The following is a 7937-nucleotide window of genomic DNA, read 5'->3' as shown; positions in this document are numbered from 1 at the left end:
TAAAATTAGTGAGTATTCACGGCTTGCTAGTTGTCTGGATTGGTCAACTTGTAAATTTTCTTCTAAAATGGGCTTATCGGAAGTTCTAGTTTATATCATAGATTTAAAAAACATTTTTTTTTAGAAAGGCACTAACGATTTAGATTAAATTTCGTTATATCAATGTAAAATTAATCAGTTCTTAAAATCAGCTACATCTTATCCTCATTGAAGTAGTTTGACAAGAGTTAAACTTCATCTTAAGTACCTTGATTTGGTTTATTTAAAACAATTAACCTTCTCTTATTATTAGCTGTTCGATGGATATAATATATAAAATAAGTTCCCAGTTAATTAAAAGAAAAAATGAAATATATTTGCTAAGGTTCAAACGAATTTTCTGAAATGAGAGTAACTATTTTATCCCTGCGATAATTCTCCTATTAGACATGTTTAATTTTTTCCCTTAATTCATTCGAAATATAAACGATGTCATGCTCATTTCTCTAAACAGTATAATATTATAAATAAAATTTATTAAACTCACACAATTAATGAAGCTGCATAGTTAATAATGGCTATCTTTAAGTAACAATTAACGTATTAAATAATTAAGTTGCCCAATTGGAAAATATCACTTTAGTTTTACACTTAAGATTCTGCTTTCTACAATACTTTTTATCTCCAATAAGGGACAAAAAATCTAATTTTATTTATAATCTTAAAGCTTTCTTGATACTAGTTAATATTGGCTAAATAAATAAAAATTTATCCATTTTAGTCTCAAAACATTTTTGTTCTGTCTATAAGTCCGACGTTTCGGTCAATTCCGCCATCCTCAGAGACAACTTAATACAATTTTAGAACTAAAACATTTTAAAAACAACTTCATGTATGTTATTCTACTCAGGCCAATCCAACAAATTACCCTAATTAGTCAATTTTCACATTAAAGTTAAAATTATTTGTCACTGTCACCTTCGTTGTTAAAAATTCATCAAAAATATGAGGATGGCTGAATTGACCACAATATGGCAGTCTCTGTGGATGGCCGAATTGACCACAATATGGTGTTCCATGAGGATGGGCGAAGTGACCACAATATGGCAGTCCCTGAGAATGGCCGAATTAGCCGAAATGTCGGACTTATAAATAGAATAAAAATTTTTTGAGACTAAACTGGATAATTTTTATTTTATTTTTAAAAAATCTAATATTTTTTAGAAAATACAAAGAATTAATTTCAACTTCAAGTAGAGTGTTAAGCTGTATGGTGCGCGCTCCTGAGGAAAATTTTATGACTTGTTCTGTGCAAGTGAAGTTCCCCGAATAAGTAGACTTCCTCAGCTGAGTTGGTCTCATTGAACCTGTGAGGCGGAAGCAGAATCCACGGTTGGAGTCGCGTCAATAGGAGTTGCCATGGTACCCTGTACCTGTTCCTTTAACGACATCCTTCATAATCGGGGTTAACGAGCCCCCGCCTTCCTACCTCAATTATAATACTCCTTTTTACGGTAGACGTCTTATTTTTGACTTTTCAATGCAATTAAAAGAAATGTAAAAATAGAGCATTTGTATTTATTTTTATAAACAATGAACAGTCATATTTCGATTTTTTGGCAAACTTAACTTATGAAATCAGAGGAAGATCATGTTTATAGTTTTTAAACAGGGAATTTTTGTAGAAGACTGATTTGTTATTGACGCCTTAATACCGCCTGTAGTTTTTTTTTTCCTTTTTTCGGCCAAGACTCCCATTGGAGTCCTATACTGCCTAACCATGGATTGGGGGTCAAAGTTTTTCATTTTGTGGGACCGCCACTCAATGAAAAAAAGGCAACGCCCCAGGCCGGAATCGAACCGACACCGCCCATAGACATTGGTAAAACAGTATCTTAACCGCTGAGCTGCGGGTGACCCACTCCTGTAGTTGTTAGGCTTATTCCACACTCTAAGCATTTTAACAGAGGCAGCAACCCGAGCCTGAAATCTGAACCAAAAGACTGCTATCATCCTGTTTAGAAAACGCCTAATTATCATGTGGGTTTTTTACCATCGTATAGAGGATAAGAATAGCAATAATCACTGAATGCACAATATAAACAAAGTAAGGTGAAGTAGACATACTTAGTTCTCAGGTGGAAGTACAAGTTCTTCGGCTAGTTTTGAAAAGTACTTTTAATCGTTGAGGCAACATTTAAAAAAGATTTTTATTTTGTTTTATCATTATGTAAATTTATTATTTAATGTCTAAATTGATTTTTTTTAAATTATAAAAGACAATTATTTTTTCTAAAAATGTTGATGTGTTTGTGTGTCTATTTTACTCAAACGGGCGGCAATCCATAGTTATAAACATTGCAAATTCTATGAGCCTGGATTTTTTATAATACAGATCCCAACAACGACTGTCCTATCGATCCATAGTAACCATTAGGCCTAGCCACTGTATACTTTCGCCCTATCGCCTCACCAGACCCTACTTTTTACTTCAAGAAGTCTGAATCACCGCAACGTATCACCACGTTTTTAGCTAGACGGAGGTCAGAAATAGACATTTATATATTATTATTATGTTTTTACTAGGTTGTACTACTTTGATGACTATTACGGTATCGGTGCTCGATAATTGAATATTATTTTTTTAATTTTACTATGATTATAATCATAGGATTTTAAAATGGATATACCGTCCAAAATATTATTGGATTTTTAAATGTACGAAGTTTTAAGGGTGTTTCACATAAATTTATTTATGTCTTAAAATCACTAAATTGAATAAAAAGAAACATTATTCAACATGACTACGACCTACCTTCTTTTGTTTCGAAGTTCTCAAAACTCTTAATAAGAGCTATCGAGTTTCGAGCATCCAGCATATAAGAATGGTTGTATCCAGAAAGTTATATTTTGTAAACCCAGCTAAAACAAATTGTGCTGAAGTCCTGTGATGAAACTTCATGAACGGTCATTAAAATGTTTTATTACTGGTACAAGTTTTAGAACCTAAGGATCCATGCATAATTAAATGATATGGATAATATCGTATTTATATTAAAGCCATTTGTTAGGTATAAAACAGCATTGCAATTCTTAACTTTTATTTATATGGGGTCTGTATATAATATAACAATATTTGGTGATTTGATTAGCCTTTTCTTGAAACCAGTAATGATTTTTTTTCTTTCTTAATGAGCTTCCACTACTTTCCACCACCTCCAGGTTGTCCTGTGCTTCCGTGATGATGACCCCCAGCGTGGTGATGATGGTCGTGGTCGCTGCTGCTGCTGTGGCTCTCGTTGCTGTTCTCATCGGACTTGCTGTCTGAGCTGTTGGCCGCGGTGAAGCTCACCAGAATCATGGCAGAGAAGATGATTGCCCACTAAAATGAAATAAATTAAAGTTCAGTTATTGTTATTAAAAACGTTTATACGACTCAATCTCTAAGTTCATTTGTATGGGGGGGAGGGGGAAACCTTATATTTAAAATAACAATAATGAGGGTTAGTGCATTCGAAGGCTATGCATACATCTGTAAAGTGACGTCAGTCGCGAGAAAAATCTACGCTTCTAAATCTACGCTACGATCAGTCTTGTTGCAATCCCCCATCAACGCTTTAACCTATCCCTCGAACAATTACTCGTCGGATAAGTCGGATATTTTTTTATTAACCTTTTAGGAATCCGTTCGTTCCTGTGCCCAACAATCTTACATAGCCACTATGTTTGCTGCAATGTTCTCACCTGAATTATATTTACCGGGTGGAATTCCCGCTATTCGGGGTTCTTCTAAATTATCCAGTTCGCTCATCCTTCTTTGGTACAAATATTTTGTATGATACTCTGTTTTCAAAAGCATTAGTATACTCTTCCCAATTAAATGTAAAATGTCACCTTTCGCATCTGTAAAGAACAGTTGTATGAAAATTTGGTGCATTCTAACCTTTATAATTCTTCACAGAAGGAACAAACAAACCAATTTCGAAATTTAAAAATACGTTTTTCCCCCCTTTCATCTGGTCTTTATTTTCTTCTTATTTTTTTTTTCTGGTAACCGTATACCCTAAATACTACCTCCTATATCTATTTTTATCTTAACTGAAATACAATACATCTGTAACAAGATAAAAAAATAGGTTGTCAAAATAAGTTTTGTAAACAGTAAATTATTCCCATCAAGAAAAATAATAAAATAAAATATATACATACTCTTGTTCAAGTCAATTTAACAATAATTAACAGGCTTTCCTATTATGTGACTGGTTTTAAAATGTACTAGTCAAGAATATAAATGAACGAAAATTTAAAACATTATAAAACCAAATTAAAGATGTTGGGACTGACCAAGCCGGAGCATGGGTCCCAGAGAAGCTTGTTTTGGTCCACTATGGCTTAGATACATTTTGATACTTCTTCCCTGGATGGGCTGCATAGATTTTTAAAAACAATATAGTAAAACTAATATTTCGTTAAGAACATTGAGCTATGAAGTTTGTAGAAGTTGAGCCATATCATAGAAGAAACCATACTTCTAATCTTATATAAATATAATCCTATCAAACCATAGTTTTCATATGATCGTATAAAATAATAAATCTTTATTATTTATGCTTCTATAAGTGATAGAATTAATTTTTTTATTATTATTTACCTTAATACTTATAATACATATTATTTTTCGAATACTGTTAATGTTGATGACTTGCTTTATTGACTGAAAACTACAAATCATGTATAATTATTATTTACGCTAATTCAAATTTGTTTTGCTTCATAAATGTTTCCTATCTGACTGGACAGGGGATTTATAATGAAGGTAGCAAACAATATCAATCTATCTCCCTCGCTCCATTATATCAACATTTTTTCTGGCCTCTTGTGCATTTTCGTTTTCCATTATTTTAGATTATGTTTTAAACGACTTTTCATCAACTACGCTATTATTCAGGCTTCCAGAAGATTCCAATAGGCAGTGAGGAAAAGGCAAAGATTGCCACTAGTGAAAAATCGTTTATAATTACCCTCTAAAATTCTTTTTTTTTTTAAACCTTAATGTTTTTATTTCAATATGTTACCCACTTGTTTTATCAATTATATTAAATTAAGAACGAAAGTTTATATAAACGTAATAGTTAATGTTACTTAACATTTACAAAGATTAGTAACGGATTAAATTTAAATACATTAACCCTTAAAAATAATTTAATATCTCAGGAATAAAAAATAAATAAATGGTCTGCTGAGTATGAAAACTGAATCAATAATAGTTTCGATTATACTCAAATACATGATGTTGACAATTCACTATAGAACTGAACTTTTAATAATAATATAAAATAAGAACCAATGAATCAATAAAAATATCTCAAATTTATATGCTACAGCAATTTAACACTATGTGTCCCTTGTAAAAAAAAACATATACCGTGAAACCTCTATAACAGATTATATCAAGTGGACAAACATCCCTAACAATAATTTTTAAATGTCCTGGACTGGTAGGATAAGAATTAATAGTTTCAGCGACAGAAGCCCCTCTGAATTATAAATATAAATAGATATTCAAAAGTTTTACTTTTTTAATAATTAAAACCTAAGCCAAAACACCATTATTTACATATGTTACATATAACAATTTTTCATTAATTAAATAAGAATAATTAATAATTATTTAATTAGTCACATAAGTGCCGTACTCAAACTCTTCCTGTAACTCTAGAGGTATGTGTACCAGAGAGTCTAAATTAATTAAATCTTGGGTCTACGTTAAATAACTTTTAGGAAAAAATAAGTGGAAATAACCTTTAAAATCGTAAACCACATATCTTCTCGCTTACATCTCGTTGTTAAAAACTCAGTGCTAAAAGTCAAAATATCTAGAACCTAGGTCTGGAAAAACATATTTTCATACCTGGAAAATGGTCGATAATATCTGCAATAGTCTATGCAGATTTTGAACCATTTTGCTAATCCGAACTCCCATCGTTATTCGGATTAACGAGAGTCCACCGTATTACAATTATGTAAAACACTCAATTATAAAACGTAAGTAATCTTTCTATTTAATAATCTTAATTTGTATTCCGTACTTTCTAGTGTTTAATAATTTTCTAAAGAACGTTAGTTTTTGATTTTCATTGTAAGGGTATCATGCAATGCAAACAAAGTCGTGAAACCTCATCACAACACATATTCATACAATTCACTAATCCTCAAGAACCGCTAAAAAATAAACATACGTATTAGTTGTGTGTTTTTTTTTTATTTTATTTATTTGTTGATATTTACAACTGTATAAAAAAAAAATACAACCAGTAAATTTGATCATAATGACATAATGATATGATACAGGATGTAGAGAAACTACCCAGTAGTAGAACTCTAAAAACAGTTTACAATATAAGGTCACGAGGCCATCTTCTTTTCAGGCGCCTCGGAGGATTGCCAGGAATAGAAGAGGAAGCAAGGTTAGAAACTAGTGGGTTTGGGTGGTTAGGGAGTTTATTATGGAAGGAAAATAATATCGGGTTCGGGCTAGATCGGTTACATAAGGAACATTTAGGTCTTTATGGATGGTTTTATTAGTAACAAAATAAGGAGCATTGAGGATTTTACGAAGGATTTTGGATTGTAAAGATTGGATACGAGAGGAATTCGAAGGTTTAGTGGAGCCCCAAAGCTGAATTCCGTATGTCCAGATGGGCCTTATTATTGTCATGTAGATCAGTCTTTTGTAATGAGTTGGAAGTTTAGACCGTTTGTCTAGTAAGTGCTGTAATAGTCGGAATCTGCGTGCAGTTTCCTGTCTTTTCAGTCTTGTGTGAGGATTCCAGGTTAGTCGTTTGTCAAGATGTAGTCCAAGATAACGAATCTGTTCTACAGGGGTAAGAGCCACATTATTAAAGTATACTGTAGGGCAGTCGGCAGGTTTACGACGAAGAGTAAATGTAATTTGTTAGTTGTGTTTAAATTTATTATTTAATATTATTGTATTATGGAAAAGTAGTAGCCAGGCTGCTTATTTATGTAGTTACATGTTTCCTCACTATATAGTATTTTATTTCCTTATTATATATTTATTCCTTTTTGATCACTGATATAGACCACAAAAGGGCAACAAAAAGTACGTTTTCGTTATTTACATCAGACTACTGAGTATTCTGTTGTTTATCTCAAAAAGAGACACAATAAGGATAACCGTGGCATCAAATGAAACAAAGGATGAGAAAGCAATATCTAGAATAATGAAATGGACCCCTTTCCTCAAAGAGTGTCGGGTAATTGAATGTCCCTTTGGTGCTGTAACCCTGCCTTAGGGCAACCTTTTGGCATTCCTTCATATCAAATCCATAATACTGATATAGATTACATTGCATAACCCGTTTGCTATAATTAATTTCACTGATACGTTAGCTGATATGCATAACTTCCCTATCAGGCGTCATGATAACCTTTTAATCTATTTCAAATTCCTTATCTAATTAGTGTTTTAAGAAAACAGATTTGTTTACCAAATACCAAGAGTAATAATGGATTGGGATTTGTACTTAAACATATACATATAGGAGAAAGAGAAAAACTTTATTGAAAATGTTGTGCTGTCTAACTTCATTCGGTTGCCTTAATTGCACAGCATATTTATGACTAGTGAAGCACAATTTTTTAAAAATCATATTTATATAAATAGCCACTGCATATTTTTTTTAATTATCACATTATAAAAATGTCTGCATTATGTATTAAAGTTATACGTGATTTATTTTTCCATTTTATTATTTATTACTTTTTCCCCACACACATTATATTTTTTTCTGGCTTTTTATCGTTCTTTAAATTCGCTTAATTTTTCCATTATTTCAATTCTAAAAATTTTCTGTCTTTTTTCCATCACGTATAAAAGTAAATTCGAGTTAAATGTATATAACATTATATAAATGTAGGGTTTCAAATGTAAAAAA

At 31.7% G+C, this 7937-nt stretch overlaps 1 long non-coding RNA gene across 1 annotated transcript in view; it reads right to left on the bottom strand.

The window, feature by feature from the left end:
* Positions 1-3063: 3063 nt before the first annotated feature.
* LOC106690916 (uncharacterized) overlaps positions 3064-7937 on the bottom strand; it is an 8569-nt gene continuing 3695 nt past the window's right edge. Inside the window, exon 2 of the long non-coding RNA XR_001344690.2 lies at positions 3064-3361. This is a non-coding gene — a long non-coding RNA (uncharacterized lncRNA). The remainder of the gene's footprint in view (positions 3362-7937) is intronic.

The sequence above is a fragment of the Halyomorpha halys genome, unplaced genomic scaffold, assembly GCF_000696795.3.
Source record: "Halyomorpha halys isolate HHAL.00 unplaced genomic scaffold, Hhal_1.1 Scaffold1967.1, whole genome shotgun sequence".
In the NCBI taxonomy this organism is placed as follows: Eukaryota; Metazoa; Arthropoda; class Insecta; order Hemiptera; family Pentatomidae; genus Halyomorpha; species Halyomorpha halys.
Note: the sequence above shows the minus strand (reverse complement) of the source record. Positions and strands in the feature narration are given on the sequence as shown.